Source organism: Vipera berus, assembly GCF_964194415.1.
Source record: "Vipera berus genome assembly, chromosome: 3".
NCBI lineage: Eukaryota > Metazoa > Chordata > Lepidosauria > Squamata > Viperidae > Vipera > Vipera berus.
In genome coordinates, this window is record NC_138204.1 from 117,073,420 (window position 1) to 117,092,737 (window position 19,318).

The 19,318-nt window shown below is 39.2% G+C and overlaps 1 long non-coding RNA gene across 1 annotated transcript; it reads left to right on the plus strand.

Annotated features, from left to right (window-relative positions):
• The first annotated feature begins 1,166 nt into the window (after window positions 1–1,166).
• LOC308666185 lies at window positions 1,167–17,431 on the plus strand. The gene is made up of 3 exons (XR_014026051.1): window positions 1,167–1,296; window positions 16,117–16,235; window positions 17,184–17,431. It is a non-coding gene; the product is annotated as an uncharacterized lncRNA (long non-coding RNA).
• Window positions 17,432–19,318: the final 1,887 nt, after the last annotated feature.

The following is a 19,318-nucleotide window of genomic DNA, read 5'->3' on the forward strand; positions in this document are numbered from 1 at the left end:
TCTCCCAAACCTCCTCAGTAAACCAGGGGGCCACCCAGGGTCTGCAGAGGGTCAGAGTTCGCAAAGGCACAACTTGATCCAAGGCCCCAGTAGCCGCCCTCTCCCAGGCTTCTACTAGGGCCTCGGCAGAGTCGTGGGCAAGGGAAGCAGGAAATGTCCCAAGCTCTGTCTAGAACCTTTCAGGGTCCATCAGGTGCCTGTGGTGGAACCACCTGGTCAGTTCTGCCTCCCAGCAGCGGGGGGTGGTGTACTGAAAGTCTAGCCGGAGAAGAAAATGATCGGACCATGACAGGGGTTGGATGATTAAATCCCCCCTACCCAGATCATTAATCCACTGCCCAGAGATAAAAACCAGGTCGAGTGTGTGCCCTCCATTATGGGTCGGGTCTTGAATTATTTGAGTCAGGTCCATGGCCATCATGGAGGTCATGAACTCCTGGGCCAACTCAGATGCCTCACCCGCGGAGGGCAGATTGAAATCTCCCAGAACTATAAGCCTGGGGAACTCAATCACCAACCCAGGCAAGACATCGAGGAGCTTGGGCAGGGCCAATGACAAGCAACTGGGAGACAGGTACATAATCAATAGGCCCAACTGAACTCCAGGACCCCACTTCAAAAGGAGAGACTCACACCCGCCTATCTGAGGGACAGTGGCCACTCGTGGACAAAGACTCTCCCTAATAATAACCGCCACCCTCCCACCCCTGCCCTGGGCCCGCAGCTGGTGAAGCACCCAGAAACCTGGTGGGCATAATTCCGAGAGAGGGACACCCCCCTCTTGGCCCAACCAGGTCTCCGTAATGCAAGCCAGGTCCGCATTCTCCTCCTCAATAAGATTCTGTATGAGGGGAGCCTTGTTCACCACGGACCTGGCGTTGATATAGACCAACCTGAGCCCAGGTTCCTGTAATCCTAAACCCCCGGGGGAGTGAAAAGAGCAATGAGGGCGGGAACAGGCCACCGCTCGAAGACAGGTCCACACAGAAAGGGGGGGGGGGAGAATCTTGTTCTCATGTCTTTCAGCCCTGTACAGATGACCTCTGCAACCCTTGGAAGCAGAGCATACTGACCCAGACACTGCTTCCATTCATTTGAGCCATGGAATTGGGTTTGAATCCAGCCATCCACTAGAAAGTCACCATTCAACCAGAGTGGAACAGATCTTCCCAGTCCTACCATCCCCCCCAGATGCCTGTGAAAGCTGCAGAGGAAGGAAGGAGTCCTGGAGCCATTGGCCCCTACATGATGCCTCAGAAGACAACTGGAAAGACGGGGGGAGGATGGAAACTCATTGTAAGATTTTCTTTCTTGCCTCATTTGTATTGTAATAAGCCATTTGAATGTATTTATGGAGGGATGGCATTTGGGAATGGTTGGCACAGATGCACACAGACCATTCAGAATCACACTCACCCCTTCACCTACATTCAGTAAAGCTTCCCAGACTGATTTTTGCTCTGTGATACCAAACTTTGCATGCAAAATTTCTTGCAAATTCCAAGGGGGAGGAAATTAGGCCCCCTCAGGCAATTTGCAATTCATATGCTCTCACTGAGGAGGTAGCAGGAAAGAGATCTCCAAAACCCAAACCCTGAATATGTTGCACTGGTGGACTCAGAGTGGGAGTCCTAGTGCTCACTGTGTGCACTTTAATAGCCTGGTTTGCACACTGGCTAACCTCAATTGGACATCACAAACCTGGATGCACTGAACTAAGAGCTAAGGCAGGCTTGGGAAGCAACCCTTGAAAATGGGCAGCCAGTGGTTATGTACTGAGGAAAAACATGGCTGTGAAGAATTTTGAGGCATGTGCTTCAAACACCTGACTGGAAGCTCAAAGTGACATCCAACATTTGAAAATAATTGGCACAGAACTTTTTCCCTGACTTTTAGATCTTTATGGGTTTAAGCTCCCCTTTTGGGAGCCACTGCAGGGATCTTTTTCTGCTGCCTCTATTAGTGTCTTACCCTTCTTGCATTAACAGTTTAAAAGCTTGTTTTCCCCACATCCTGGAGCCCCCACCGAAGCGCCCATCAAGTCTCCCTGACCAGAATAATTTTAATCTTGTGCCAGTAAAAGTGTGTCATCCACAGTCTTATGGCACAAAGGGGGGATATTATGGGAAGAATCCAGAGAAAGAAATATTTTGGGAAACATTAAAAAGTCAGGATATATTTCCCCAAAGGAAGATCTTTAAAGAAGATCTTTTAAAAAATCAGCCCAGCCCCTAGGCAGAAGCCAGCTTTTAGAAATGTAAATTCAATAATCCTTTCAGTAAGGTTGGAGCCTTCCAGCTAGAAAGACAACGAATCTTAAAATCTTAGACTTCCAGTTTGTCACACAGCCGCTATGGATGGCTAGTAGACTTGCTCTCTCTCCCCCATCCAGTTTTGCATCACTGGGGGCCCCTGAAAAGGGCCGAAAGTCATCCTGAAGAGGTGACCAGCAAGGAGGGGCGCTCACTGGATCGTGGGAGAGCCACAATTCTCCTGTTAGATCTGGCGATCCCTCCAAACTGGTAGACGAAAGGACCAGCCATTATGGTTCATCCCTAGGCTGTGAACAGCCGAAGTCACATTTTACACCAAGCAACTCTTAAAGCAGCGCGGAAGAGACTGGATGAGATCTACCTCTTTTACACCCTAATTACTTTCTGTACCTCCTTAAGCTGCTAAGCATTTTTTCCCCTGTGATGAGGGAAGGGGGAATTTAGCCCTCCCTCCAGAAAGAGTGGTGACTAAATACCCAGGGGTATTTTAAACATTGAAAAAGTAACTGAATCCCAATTGGAACTTTATTTCTGAAAGCATGTGGACTGAAAGATTTTTTATTTCTTATTTTTTATTGTCTACTTCTATTGGAAATCTGGATTCTTTCTTATGAAAAAAAACTGAAAAGATTAAGACAACTTTGGGACTCAAAGGGAAACTTTAAAAAGGGCCTGGCTGACTGCCCAGGGAAATAAATAAGATACATAACCTTGAGAACTTTGAAATATCAGCTGTGAAAGGCTTTGTGTTCCCTACCTAGAAAAAAAACAAATCTCTCTTTTGGATTTTCTAAGTGTAAAGCCTTTAGCTTAAAATACCAATATGGAAGAAGGCCAGGAACAAAATTTCTTTATAGATGAAGATCAACAAACTCTCACTATGTTGAAAACACTAATCCAAACTCTTACTACTACCAATGAAATACTAAGAGGCTATGTGAAGATAGCCCAGATATGAAAGCCCAAACTTTGACCACAATTAAAGAACCATCTATACAAAATAAAATAGAAAAAATGAAACTTTCAAATACTATGACAGAAGAATCTGCAATTCAACAAATATTGACATTTGGAAATCCAGAAAAGATATCGGCAACTTGGAAAAAGGAAAAGGTTTCTTATGCAACACAGAAGGAACTAGAGGATCTAGAAAAAGAACAGTTGGATGAGAAGACAAACAATTCAGAACAACCATGTCAATATGGAAGAATAAATAGATGACCCACTAGACCTACAAGTCCTCTCAAACAAATGGCAACCAGATGGTTTTGCCAACATCAATTAATATACATGATATTACAAGGAGATTGGTTCGATGACCCAAAAAGAAGGACATGGAAGATAATTTGGCAAAGGAAAAAAGCCAGAATAACACCCAAGAAGAATGGAGTGTTGACCATCTTATTGAAATCTAAAACAGAATGTACTTAAATAGATAAGATGTGCATGTTGTACACAAGACATTGTTATGAACTGAGATAAAGAACATTTTTTGGTCATTACAATTTAGCGGTATAAATACTAATAGCTAATTTGAATATTGATTTGTGCATAAAGGTCATCTAAAGGTGAATAATGTAGATAAGCTAAAAACGTATTGTTTTTTTATTGAAAAGTTTTACAATACATTTTTAAATACAAAACCCCTCCCATCCCCCTCCCCTCTCTCCAAACCTCCTCAACTCTCCCCTCCCCTCCCCCCCTCCCCGACTTCCCAGAGCTAAATACAGGGTATAAAAATACAAACAAACATAATCTAAAATATGCAAACGACAATAAAATATTAAATTCTATCGCACTTTAACTCTTAGTAAAATGACTACAAGCTACTTATACATTATATAAATCCACTACTTATTCAAATGCTAAGTGAAACTTTTTAGTCCCATATTTACTCTGGATATAATCAATATGGATTGATTATATCTTTTTGTACTTCTCCACTCCACAATATATCTCTGTTGCGATTGGTCTTTCAAATACGCTGAAATCTTTGCCATTTCCGCCAGATTGGAAACTTTTAAAGTCCATTCTTCTATAGTCGGCAGTTCTTCCTTCTTCCAATATTGCGCTACTAAAAGTCTCGCTGCCGTAATTAAATTCAACATCAGCTTAGTGTCCACAACAGTAGCATCTGTGATAATACCCAATAAAAACAGTTGCGGACAAAACTTTATCCTTTTCTTGAATATTTTTTGCATATTCCACCAGATTTTAATCCAAAAAGCTTTAACCCTTTTACAAGTCCACCATATATGAAAATACGTTGCATCCTCACAACCACACCTCCAACATTTGGGCTGGCAATTTGGATACATACTTGCTAATTTTTTAGGATCTAAGTGCCACCTATAAAACATTTTATAAAAGTTCTCTCTTAAATTTTGGGCCTGTGTAAATTTTACATTTCTCACCCAGATCTTTTCCCAAGTATCCATTGTAATAACTTCTTGAAAATTCTGAGCCCACTTTATCATACAATCTTTAACAAGTTCCGTCTCTGAATCAATTTCTATCAATGCAAGATATATCCTTTTTATATGTGCTTGACCTTGATCTCTAATTTGCTTTACCAAATTTTCATCAATCATTGAAAAACCAGTTTTCTGGTCCTCTTTCCACCTAGCTTGTAATTGCCCATACTGGAACCAGGTTTGTACAATCTTTTCTTCTTTTAAAATGTTATATGACTTCAATTGCCATACATTCTTCTCAAAACTTAAAATTTCCTTATATGTAGTCACATCATGTTTAAATCCAACATTTATATTTTCTATTGCATGTTTAGGTATTGCCCAAATAGGTATCTTACAATTTAACTTGTGTCTGTACTTTTTCCAAACTCGCAACAGAGCATACCTTAAAATATGTATCTTAAACACATTATCCACCTTCTTATCATACAATAAATATGCATGCCATCCAAATAACAAATCATGACCCTCAAGATTTAATAATCTCGCTTGTGTTAAATTAAACCAGTCACTTATCGCTGACAAAGCAGCAGCTTCATAATATAATTTAAAATTAGGCATTTTAAGACCACCTCTTTCACGCGTATCTTGCATTATCTTAAATTTAACTTTAAATTTTCCCTGCCCATACAAATTTATTAATTCCTTTTTGCCATTCCTCCAAATTTAAATCCTTTTTAAGTATAGGTATCATTTGAAATAAAAATAAAATTTTTGGCAAAACATTCATTTTCACTGCTGCAATTCTTCCCAATAAAGATAATTGTAATTTTTTTCAACTATCTAATTCTTTTTGTACTTTTCCCCATAACTTTTCATAATTATTTTTATATAACTTCACATTTGAGGGTGACAAATATATCCCCAAATGTTTAACCCTTTTAACTATTTCAAATCCCGTTAGCTCTTCTAAAACAGCCTTTTGTGATACTGTCATGCTTTTAGACAACATTTTAGTTTTTTGTATGTTGACCTTAAATCCTACGTATTGTTGAAAATAATAAATAGGTCTATATGGACTGTTTAAAATGAAAATTATCAGTTTAAGCAAGAGATACCAGATACAAAGAGGAAGAGAGGAAGTATTAAATACTGAAATAAAAAAGAAATTTTGATTACTACTTAAAAAAACAAAACTAAAATTAGCAAAAATGAAGGATATCATATCGTATCCTCAATTTGTTGACATAGAAGGTGAGACGTTAAGTAAATGGGATGTGTATTTTGAATATTAGATTTTATGAGGATTGGTGATAGATGAATTGGGAGTATATTAAAATTTTTGGGAATGATAAATATCAAATGTTAAATCTAAATGTTAGTGGATATTAAAATTGAAAAATTTATTAGGTCATTGATTGTCTAAAAGATTGTTAAAACAACTAGAATATGTGTAAATTAAAAACTATGGATATATGTAAGAAAGTTATTTTTTATGTGATCGATAGGATAAAACTTGTCTTTAAATTCACAAATAGACAGTACATATGAAGGAAAAAGAGAGGAAATGTTTATGGTAGCAATCTGAAATCTGTACTAATGATATTTGTATGTAATTGAATTACTACCACCCAGCCACCACGCTGCTTTTCAAATATGTAAATGTAATATTAGAAAATCAATAAAATTTGTAAAAAAAAGAATCTTAAAATCTACATATACCACCCAAACTCTAAGACAGGACATAATAGAATTAACCCACCAATACCAAAAGAGCACACTCAGACACAGGAAATACAAAGCCTCAAACAGGAACAGGAAACAACCTCAAAAGCCCCAGAAGGTATAAAAGGCCACCACTCTGCTCCATGTGGTCAGTTGTTTTTCCAGAGCCATCTTTCTCTCTGGCTCTCCTCTTCAATAAACTACATGTGAGTATTGTTAAAAAGACATATGGCTTATTTACTCATTTGCATATCCAGCTGTTAGTTTTCCTTCTCTTAATATTTCAGACTAAGTAGCCATTTGTCATAGATAACCCCCATTCAATAGAGGTTGAAGGATATTATAAAAGCAGAGCTTTTTCTTTAAGTATTCTGTAAGGTTAGAGGAAAAAAAATCTAACAACATGATCGGCAGGAAGATTCAAAGCTTTTACTTAAATATGTCTGTTAAAATGAATGAAATGTGACTTTTTTGAACCAATGATATATCAGGAACAATGAATCATAAAGTTTCTTCTCAACATTTTAAACCAACCCAACATTTACAACTTTAATCATTCATGTCCTATTCTTAACCATCAGGTGCCCAGACTCTGTGGCTGATTGAATTATAATGAGCCAGCTGGGGAATTATTGGCTCCTTTTCCTTGGTGGTTCAAGAGCGGTCAAGAATAGGTAATATAAGAGCGGTCACTCATAAAATAAATATCATTTTGTATAGGATTCGGTGTAATTGTTTTGTAAAAATTGCATTTTCAATTGTTTTTGTTTTGAATTCTGTTCTATGTGGAAATAATCATTCTAAGGAAATTTTCTTTATTCATGTAAATATACCAAATTGATCATATCAGGTTAATTTTGATATAAACATATGGTTAGGTATAAAAGCCTTAAATGCTTATATACTAATGCACAAAGCTTGGGGAACAAAGAGGGCGAACTAGAAGCAATAGTACACGAAGGAGGGTATGACATAGTTGGCATAACAGAAACCTGGTGAGACGAAACCCATGAATGGAATGGACTGATAGATGGTTATAAATAGTTCAAAAGAAACAGGTCTACAAAAAGAGGAAAGGGAGTCACACTACATATTTGCAGAAATGCACATTATCCAAGACAAAATCTCTCCAGAATATATATGGGTCAATATAAAAGAGAAAAAAAGTGACATTATGATAGGTGTATATTACAGGCCACCCAACCAATCAGAAGAAATAGATGAACTCTTTGCCAACCAGTTAACAAATATATCTAGGAAGCACACCACAGTAGTAATGGGAGACTTCAGCTATCCAGATATCAACTGAGAGACAAACTCTGCAGTGAGCGGGAGATCAAACAGATTCCTAACCAACCTATCCATCAACTTTGTCACCCAAAATGTGAAGGAGGGAACTAGATGTAAACCTATATTGGACTTAATCCTTACAAATAGAGAAGAAGTGATAGAGGGAATCAAAAGTACCAGAATCTTGGGTGAAAGTGACCGTGTCATACTGGAATTTAATATAATGCAAACAATCCAATCAATTCCTATTCATCAAATTTGCAAATGACACCAAACTGACAGAAGTAGCCAATACCCCAGAAGACAAAGTCAGAATCTAAAAAGTTCTTAACAAACTTAAACAATGGGCCCTATCCATCAAAATGAGTTTCAATGTGGAGAAAAGCAAAGTCTTACACTTAGGGAGGAAAAACCAAAGGAACAAATACAGATTGGGCAAGACCTGGCTTAAAAAGAGTAACTGTGAGAGGGACCTTGGAGTCCTAGTGGACGATCACTTGACTGTGAGCCAGCAGTGTGCAGCAGCAACCAAAAAAGCTAGTACAATCCTGGGTTGTATAAACAGAGGCATAGAATCAAGATCACACAAAGTACTAGTACCAATTTATAAAGCCCTAATAAGACCACACCTGGAATACTGCAACCAATTTTGGTCACCATATCACAAAAAAGATGTTGAGAGTCTGGAAAAAATTCAGAGAACAGCAACTAAGATGATTAAAGGCCTGGAGACGAAAACATACGAAGAACGGCTGCAGAACTTGGGTTTGACTAGTCTAAAGAAAAGAAGAAATAGGGGAGACATGATAGCATTTTTCCAGTATCTGAGGGGCTGCCATAAAGGGGATCAGGATATTTACCAGAGCGCCAGAGGGCAGGACGAGAAACAATGGTTGGAAACTAAACTGATCAAAGAGAGAAGCAACAGGGCCTAAGGAGAAACTTCCTGACAGTGAGGACAATCAACCATTGGAACAGCTTGCCTGTAGAAATCATGGGCACTCCATCATTGGAAATTTTCAAGAAGAGACTGGACAATCACCTGTGTGAGATTGTAGGTTCTCTTGCTAGATCAAAGGGCTGGACCAGAAGACCACCAAGGTCCCTTCCAGCTCTATAAAGTATAATATAAAGTAATGTGATGCAAATAGAACTTTAATGTTGGTTTGTTCAATCAGAGTAAAAATAGATACAGTATGTTGTCATTTCTGGTAAGCTTTTTCAATGATTTTATTAAAAATTATATTTTACCAAAAAAAGCCTAGTACAGCTGCATAATACAGAAGTACATTTTTTTAGAAAAAATTAAACAGTTTGGAAAAAGAAAAAGGGGAGAGAAAAATAGAAAAATAAACCTCCCCCCTCGTCCCCAGCAAGTGTAATCACTTACCACTATCTCTTAAAACAGGGCTTTTCAACCAGTGGTATGGGTACCACCTATGGTACATTGGCACCTGGCAGGTGGTATGCAACCATCCTAGAAAAGTGGTAGTGGGGGAGGGGAATGAGCTGAACCAGTGGCAGCACTGCACAAGCCTGAGTGAGAGATGGCTGGAGCTGCAGGGCTGTCAGGGCTCAGAGGAAGCGTCAGGATCAGCGCTTCTTCAGAGCTGTCAGGGTTCAGCGGAAGTGCCAGGATCAGCGCCTGGAGCTCGGTGCTGATCCTGGCGCTTCTGCTGAGCCCAGAAGAAGCGCCGATCAGCTGGAATGTTGCAGCATCTCCAGGGTCTTGTGATTTACATTCCGATGCTTGGCAACTGATTCATCTTTATGACGGTCACAGTGTCCCAGGGTCATGTGAAGTGACCAAAACCTGCTGCAACCACCCAGCAGATGGGGGTGGAAATAAAAACCAAACACCCCCCCCCCACCCCACCCCCGCTGCCAATCCTCAACAGAAATGCTCCCAACAATGAAAACCTCGGACAGGAGGAAGAGCACCGCCGGGCAGGCAGGCAGGTCTCTTGCTCAGCTGTGGCTTGGGGGGCACTCTTTTCAGTGCCATTGTAACTTTGAACAGTCACTAAGTGAACTGTTGTAAGTCGAGGACTACCTGTACTTCATCATTTTTTTCCCTTTTTTTTTTGGTCATCAAGTTTTTGTTACCTTGCTAGGCGACTGGTGGTACTCAAATGTTGCCATATCCTAAAAGTGGTACAATGGGTGAAAAGGTTGAAAAGCCCTGTCTTAAAATACAACCAAAAACCTCTTGTTCAATACTTCACCTCTCTATAAGCCATTCTCTTAAAAAAAAAACCTGTTAATCAGCAGAAGTCAGATATATTTCTAGTAAATGCTTAATGAACTCTTGATGATCAGGGCTGAAAGGACAAGGCTTTAAGGATTTGTTAATAGATAAGAGCTGTGACATAAGAAAAAGAGATCATTTGTTGTATTATAAGAGAGGTAGTAAATTACTAAAGTTGTGATGTAGGAAGAAGTATTTCTTTAAATATTTTCTTTTTCTTCACTATATTTTTCTTTATTCTTTTATTCTTTTCTATTTTTTTAATTTTTTAATTTTTTTTAAACTTTGTAATAGTTTTCAACACACTTAAGTGCAATTTTAATTAAATCACTATTTTAAGAAATACCCAGATGGGAGGTTTCTTCTGTTACCTGGGCAAGGAGGTTATGGGATAAGCTCTGAGTTTTTGTTAGCTTGATGCTTTGCTCAGCCAAGAGGCATGGTCCCAGTGGTGGGATTCAGCCACTTGGCACCAGTTCGGCAGAACCGGTAGCTAATTTTTTGTTGCCCAGGACCAGAATGGACTTTGGGAAGCAGCATCCACACAGAGAATCGGTTGTTCACATATTTGAATCCCACCACTGCGTGGTCCTTTGTGAATGTCTGAGCAACTATGTTCACCGTCACACTTCCTTTTCTATACTCTGGCAGGTACAGAATTCTCTGCTAAGTTTCAGGATATTTGCAACATTCTCATTTTATATCTGTTGCTTCTGTATGCAAACAAGCTGAAGTTAAGATGCAAAGCACCAGACTGCAAAGCATGTTTGGAGCATTTGCAGAACAAGAAGAATTTACTTCCCAAAGGAAATGTAATGCTATGTATGCTTATAAGCAGTTTTCCAGTAGACTTTTAAAGCTTCTCTTTGGAGAAAGAAGGCCTAATTTCTGATTATATGTGCTATATTACAACGTCTAATTCCATTTGGCATGCAGAGCAGTGATGGGATTCAGCTGGTTCGCACCAGTTCGGTAGAACTGGTAGTAATTTTTTTTTTGCCCAGGCCCAGAATGGATTTCCAGAAACAACATCCACACAGAGAACTGGTTGTTTACATATTTGAATCCCACCACTGATGCAGAGTGTATAAAAGTCTAAAGCTGCAAGATTTTTGAAAACCTGAACTTCCATTTTGTAATCCCAGCATAGCAGGCAGAGTTCAAGCAATAAATTTCCTGCTGTATACTAGCAAACAATACACTGAGTTTTGGGAAGCAGATGGCCACTGTCATCCCGTCACCCGGCTTCAGCAAAACAAATGTCATGCCCTGAAAATATAAACCTTGATGTTCCTTATCCTAACTATGAGGGCTCTATAACAGACCTCATAAAAGTTACCATAATAAATCCATGCTGTAAAAAATCATTTAGATACATATCCTTTCTTGTACAAGGTGCTAGGAAAGCAGATGACCCATCCTCAGACATGCATGGTGCCAAATAGTTGAAAGAAAAACCTTCATCAGGGTCCAGTCCAACCCAGAAATAAACAACATGGAGACTGCTTTAGAAAGAAGGTTGTAGTTTATTGAAGAGGAGAGACAGACAGAAAGATGGCTCTGGAAAAACAACTGACCACATGGAGCAGAGTGATGGCTTTTATAACTTCTGGGGCTCTTGAGGTTGATTCCTGTTCCTGTTTGAGGCTTTGTGTTTCCTGTGTCATGTATCTTTGACCTGAGTCTGAGTGTGCCCTTTTGGTGTTGGTGGGTTAATCCTATTATGTCCTGTCTTAGAGTTTGGGTGGGGTATATAGATTTTAAGGGTCTTTGTCTTCCTAATTTCTTCGGTTTCTAGCTGGAAGGCTCCAACCTTTCTGAAAGTAATATTGAATTTGCATTTCTAAAAGTTGGCTTCTGCCTAGGGCAGGGGTCAGCAACCTGAAACAGTGAAAGAGCCACTCGGAACGGATTCCCTCACAAAAGGAAAAACTGGGAGCCACAAAAAATATGTGTGCATGTGTGTACATGCGCGCATGCACAAAACAGGGTTTGACTGAAGAGTGGAGCCAAGGCGAGATATGCACCTACCCTGCATATTTAAATTGATTGGTTGAACTTTTTTAGTCCCACTTTTTTTTTTGACTGCATGTGGCAGAGGACCGGGAGCCGCAAGAGATGGCTGAAAGAGCCGCATGCGGCTCTGGAGCCGCGGGTTGCAGACCTGTGGCCTAGGGGCTGGGCTGATTTCTGGGAGTTGGTTTCTGTCTTTTTTCAGATCTTCTCCATTATTCCTTTGGGGAAATATATTCTGCCTTTTTATTATTTATTATTATTATTTATTATTTCCCAAAATAATTCTCTGGATTCTTCCCACACATGAATCTGTGCCACTGATCGGAATGATTAGAATGGAGAGACCAGAGAGCAAGACCATCTAAATGTTTTGAGAGTGTATGAGACAGATAGTGAATACCATCAAGGGTGCTGCTACTACTAAAGCAACATTTTTACTTGTTATCTCTTTTACAGTTCTTAATAAACTCCTGTAGGAGATCAGAATAATGCTGAAATGCATTTCTAATACTCCCATCATTCCCCACCAATATCCAGTGAGCAGATAAGTACAAACTGCTATATAACATATTTTTGATGCAGTTTTCCAATTGTCTTCTCCCTGGAGGAAATATTCTGTTGCTTGAGTGGCCAGTCAAATTCCTGGGGATCAGAGATGGTACTGAGAGTCATTCCATTGCTGGTCATGGATTACTTAAAACTGTTAGCACAGGTAGATCAGACAAGGAAATCAATTCCACAGGAAAATTAAAACTATTTTTATTGAAAACAGCTATAATATCAGAATCTTGCCAGATGGAGCAAGATCCAACTGTGATTAGGAAAAGGGTCTTCTTACTCTCACACACAGACATAGACATATTTCTCCCATTCCCCTGGACTTTCAAGTTAAAATTTAGAGGTACTCACCTTCTTTCCAAAGCAGCCCTTGAGCATAAACTCAAAACTCCCTTTATTACCCTCGCTCCAAAAGGGCAGGTTCTGGGAAACCCATCCACAGACACAAGGGGTCTGCTGCCAGCAAGATAGAAGCTTACCGGGGCCCAGTCCATTGGTGAAGTTAGCTTGAAGTCCCATCTGGGGTGCCAAATTGTTGAAAGAAAAATCTTCATCAGGGTCCAGTCCAAGCTGGGAATAAATAAAATGGAGACTGCTTTAGAAAGAAGGTTGTAATTTATTGAAGAGCAGAACCACAAGACATGTGGCTCTGGAGCAGCTGACCATATATTGCTGGGAGTTGTGGGTTTTTATACCTTCTTGGGCTTTTATGTTTGGAGTTGTTCCTGTGGCATGAACTTTGACCTGAGGTTCAGCATCCCCTTTTAGTATTCTGATGGTGGTGGGTTAATCCTATTATGTCCTAAAGGTCATGCCCTGCTTCCCTGAGGCTGTGGCTGATGGCTATATCCTGTGTTGGATTTTTTGGGTGAAGGGTTGTTGGCTCTAGAGATCTTTGTCTTTCTAATCCCATCATCTCTAAATTCCTGGCTCCAGTCTTTCTGAAAGGATTGTCAAATCTGCATTTCTACAGACTGGTTTCTGCTTGGGGCAGAGAGACTTGGGGGGGCTGTTTGTCTTTTTAGATCTTCTCCCTTATTCCTTTGGGGAAATATAATATTCTGCCTTTTTAATATTCCCCAAAATATTTCTTTCTCTGGGGGGGGCATAGCTTTCCACACTCCCATGGATCTTCACTCAAAATATATAAACACTATCTCATTAAACAGCCTCCCTCCTTCTCCAGTTTCCCACAATTCCCCTAACACCTCTATCTTCCATTCAATCAGTTATTCTTTCTTATCCTCAAGTGTGCTCTGAGATCTTGACAGGTAAAATATCTTTTCCATTTCCAATATTATCACTATGTCTTCTAATTCTTCATTTGTCTGAGTCTGTCTGTTAGTTCCTTTTTTAAGTCCTCCATCTTTAGATCTGCTTTCTCTCATTTTCTTTCTATTTTCTGGGTTGATAGTTCCTTCTTTGTAGTCATTTTCAGAGTTTGTAGATTTAGATTATAAAATTATTCTTTTATCTCCTTTGTGATATTTTTAGTCTCATCATGAGCTAAGGCAATTGTCTCTTGTATTGATTTTAACAGAAAAAAATTCTTTTTGAAATTCATCAACATTTTCTTGTTGGTATGTCAAGCTGGGGACTTTGTGGACAGGTATTAGGGATGTTTTTTTACCATTTGAAGCTAAGTATGGAACATCCATTTTGTTTTTGTATGTAGTCCTTATAATCCAATCTATTTAGGGATTTAAAAATTGTTCATCAGTCAAAGGTTTATAATCCAAAGTATTCCTTCATCTCAATCAATAATGCATGTTTCTTGTACTGGTAAATAGCTCCATGATGCAGCACTAAAAGTTGATTAGTATTTATATTCGTAGTTTAGGCAGGCCAGTTTCAAAATAGTTTATTGTCTCTGCCACACAAATAAGCAGCCCAAGAGGGTTTTGTTTCCTCCCTTTTCCCAGCTGCAGTCTTCAAAAGTAAAAGTTTCTGAAAACAACAAGAGTCGTATCTGAATCTGGGCTTCAAGCCAAGTTTCCTTTAGGCATAATAAATTGAAGTGCTGTAGTTCACCACTAGATGTTGTTGACACCGTCTTCCAGCTTTTTACATCCAAATCTATATTACAAGCTTTTTAAGTCTTTTTTTTTTAAAAAAACATTTCAAAAGCACTTTTAGTCCTCAAATTTCAAAGTTATATATGTATATTGATTCCAAATTAATCTTGTAATTTTCTCTGTTTTCTCCCAAGCAATTAATTCACTACTTTTCTTTTCCTGAGAGAATGGGGTAGAAATTCCCCTTCCCTCTCTCATCAGGGACAATTATTTGCTTTTGGGGGGGGGGGGGGTTCCCAGGAAAAAGTCTTGAAGACATAAAGAGAGGATAGGATCTCACCCAGTTCCATCCACATTGCTCGAAAGTTGCTAGTTAATGCTTATTTTCTTCTGTTGTCAGCAGCTTCTGATTGGCCACACGATTGTAGACAGTCTTTCCCCTGCCAATTTGGAGGGCTTCCTCAGATCAAATGGAAGGACCACCACCCTCCCACAATCAATGAGGGTCCCTTCTTTCTCCATCACCTCTTAAGGGTGACTTTTGACCCTTTTTAGGGTCCCCAGCAGGCCAAAATCAAACATGGAAGATGGAGACCCATCTTCCTGTGCCCGTCACACCGCAACATCAAACTGGAAGAGTGTGCCCTTTTAGTATTTTGATGGTGATGTCCTAAACGTCATGACCTGCTTCCCTAGGGCTGTGGCTAATGGCTATGTCCTGTGTTGGATTTTTTGAGTGAGGGGTTATTGGTTACAGGGATCTTTGTCTTTCTAATCCCATCAGCTCTAAGTTTCCTGGAAACCAGTCTTTCTGAAAGGATTGTCAAATTTGCATTTCTACAGACCTGGTTTCTGCTTGGGGCAGAGAGACTTGGGGGGGGGGTTCCTGCCTTTTAAGCTCTTCTTCCTTATTCCTTTGGGGAAATATAATATTCTGCCTTTTAAATATTCACCAAAATAGTTCTTTCTCTGCAGGGGGGATAACTTCCCACACTCCCATGGATCTTCACTCAAAATATATAAATAATATCTGTAATCTATTCTTATAGCAAACTAAGACCAGCAAGGAGGTCTTTTCCAGGGAACTGACAAGATGAAATGGCAAGGAGGCTCTGCTGTAGAGTCTATAGACAAAGGCCTATTCTGCAATCATTTCAGAAAAATACTTCATTAATTTTCATAGCCCAGTTTTAATTGCACGTGCTTGCATATATCAGCCTTCTTATTTTCTACACTTGTCATGGCTGACACCTTGTTTTGTGTGCTTGTCATTGCCAGGACTAATTAAAGGGATTTGAGGTTGCTGGGGAGGTTTTCTTGTGTGTGGCATTTCCATACTATTTAATTCTTCTCAAATCCAGCTGAACAGAGCAGTAAAGCTGACAATTAGGGCACAGTGCTCAAAATACGTTTATATGTATGGTGGCGATGATGGGTGTATGATTGTGTGTCTGTGTGTGTGTGTGTATTTTGCAGGCAAATTTCAAAAACATTAAGGGATCTGTTAATTAAATACATTAGAATATTTATAATGTATACATAAATGTTATAACAATTTTCTTCATTATTATTGTCAGAACTAAAGTCATTGACAGGCCAGAAGAAGAAAAAAACCTTATATCTGAATCTTTTAAGAGAAACATTTGTTTTTAAAAAAGGCCTTGAGAGAAAGATGATGAAGTACGGGACATGAGAGGTAAAAGTCCCTTCAAATGTTGGAGGTGTCCTATTCAAAGCTACCTGTTATTATTTTGTTAATTGTTTTATTACTTCTTCATCTCATTCCTTAATGCTACATCTAAACTGATGCACTAAATAATGCCTTATTTGTTATAGTTACTCATTGAAATCTATCTGGGGAGATGATATAGACCAGGAGCCCCCTTGGGACAGAAAAGTGGCAGGTTTTCTTTGAAAATGTAAAAATATGTTTCATTTAATTGGGTTAGCTAGGTAGTGGCTGTGGTTCTATGTGATAGGTTTCATGTAGGCAAAATAATGGCTTCCAATTACTCCAGGCATCTACTGAGATATCATCTCCAGAAACTGTTGACATCAAAATTTTAATTAAGACATTTAACCTCAGCTGGGATTTTGTCAAAAACTGATTACAACTTGTTGTTTTTTTACATTTCCAAGGTACAATTGAAAAGGTGCTAGGAAAGGAAAATGCAGCTGAATGCCTGTCAGTTACCTGACTGATAACTGGGTTGAAGTTTGAGGATGATAATGTAGCTCTAGCAAATCTTTGTTAAGGTTTTGTTTCCCCTACTGTAAAATGAAAACTCCTTTTTTGCTTGTTTGTGTAGGACAGGGGTAGGCAACCTTGGCTCTTTTATGCTGGCTCAGGAATTCTGGGAGTTGAAGTCCACGAGTCATAAAAGAGCCAAGGTTGCCTTCCCCTGGTATAAGAGATGACCAGGCTGAGCCTGAGGGAGGAGGTCAAATAAGTCATGAGTCCCTGCATGCCCTTGCAAGAGATCAATGTCCACCCTCCCTTGAATGCCTCTCTTATCTCACTTGACCCCTAGTTAGTCAAATTCTTGTAGCAGCTTAAGCTTGCAATAAATTTTTATACTCATTTGAACTGCTTGAATCTCTTGATTTCCCCGGTGCTTGACAGTTTGTTTTAACTTGATTTCAGAAAGACAATATGAGAAGGAGACCATTGTACACTGTCTGTTGGAGCCTGTTCCAAAACTCTTAGGCTACAACAGGGGTGTCAAACTGCCTGCCCACGGGCAAGATGCATCATCAGGAAACTGCGCCCACCCCATTGCTGGCAATGGAGAAAAAGCTCCGATACGTTGTGCGATGTCATGTGATGTTCAGAGTTTGACATGTCTGGGCTACAACAAGCTCACTATTATTGCACTAGCAGCCTTGTCTGTAACAAGCAATGACATCATCAAAGTAACATTTTAATGATGTCATTGGGCAAATTACACAGCCATGTGATAATGTTATGCAAATTACACAACTATATTTGTGCACTAAACAAGTGCAGAAGTGACATACTTTGTGTGATGACATTATGATGCATTTAGCAGCATTCTCCCCCTCCTTCTTCCTCCATAAAGAGGTTCATAAAGGATTTTCTTGTTGTTGTTAGTTGCAAAGTCGTGTCCGACCCATCGCGGCCCTATGGACAACGTTCCTCCAGGCCTTCCTGTCCTCTACCATCTTCTGGAGTCCATTTAATCTCACGCCTACTGCTTCAGTGACTCCATCCAGCCACCTCATTCTCTGTCGTCCCCTTCTTCTATTGCCCTCAATCTTTCCCTGCATTAGGCTCTTCTCCAGTGAGTCCTTCCTTCTCATTAGGTGGCCAAAGTATTTGAGTTTTAGCTTCAGGATCTGGCCTTCTAAAGAGCAGTCAGGATTTTCTATGCAAGCTTAATTTTATCATACTTATTCCTCAGCAAGTGGTCTATGCCAATTCCAAATATTCTTATCTCTGTATCAGAGACATTTAAGCTGAAATCAGGAATGCTGGGGTCTAATCTAATGCTCACTACAGATAAGGCATGTTGAAACTTCAGAGCCTCTTTAGGGACAGCCAAAAATTGACTGTAAGTGGACTAATTTACTCCATAATCACTGACACTGCCTATTCTCCAGGATAGCCCAAGATAAAGACAGCAATCATATTTTTCACTGGTACTCATGGTTACCACCTTCTTTCTGCCTCTATACCCAACCAGGGACATAAGAATAAGGCGAAAAGAAAGAAAGTATTTTTCCCTTTTGGTTAGTAAAAGAAAGCACAAGGGCAGTATAATTTTGACTAATTGACATACAATTTGCATAGGCCTAGGGCATCTACAATTCCCAAGACACAAACTGGGACCTAAATAGTCTGTTGCTGTATTAGAAAACATGCAATAGTAAGGGGAAAACAGATGAGTAGCTAGTGGGTTTGGAGCATGATCAATGGCATAGTAGGGAGATGGGAAGTGTTACAATTAATTACATTGAATCCATGTGGGAATTTTAGAGTTGGTTTCACTTTTGATTGTGCCGATATTATGTAACCAATAAACATGTTCTTTGAGGAAACTTCAAGGTTCAGAGTTCTGATTTGTTTGGCTTCATTAGTCAGAACCTTGACATTAAACCAACTCTCCAAAAACGTTTTACTGCTCTGAAATAGAAGGCTATTAGAATCAGAAATGCTAATGAATCTGCAAAACAAGATACTGAAAAGAGAAATGAAAACAATAAAACTTAAATTAAATCTGTTGGATTCAGAAAAATTGGCACAGCAAATTAAAAGAGCAAAACAAAACTTTTTTTGAAAATGCAAACAAACCAGGAAGATGGTTAGCTTACAAACTTAAAGAACAGAAGGACAAAAAACTGATAAATAACTTAGTGGATGAAAAAGGTTGTTTACATTTTAAAAATGAAGAAATAAAAAAGATAATTAAAGAATACTATAAGAAACTGTATGATATAGAAGAAATTTCATAGGAGAAAATGATTCAATATCTGGAAGAAAATACTCTTCCAAAAATTTCAGAAACTTTTAAAACCATGCTAGATGAAAAAATAACAATGATGGAAATAACAGAGGCTATAAGAAGACAAAAAAAATGAGAAAACACTGGGGCCAGATGGACTACCAGCTGAGCTATATAAATCTTTACAAAATATATTAAGTGAACCATTGAAGGATGTGTGCAATGAACTTTTGTTGGAGGCTTAACTCCCAAATACATGAACAGAAGCAAATATTACCCTAATACCAAAAGAAGATTCAGACTTGACACAGATAAA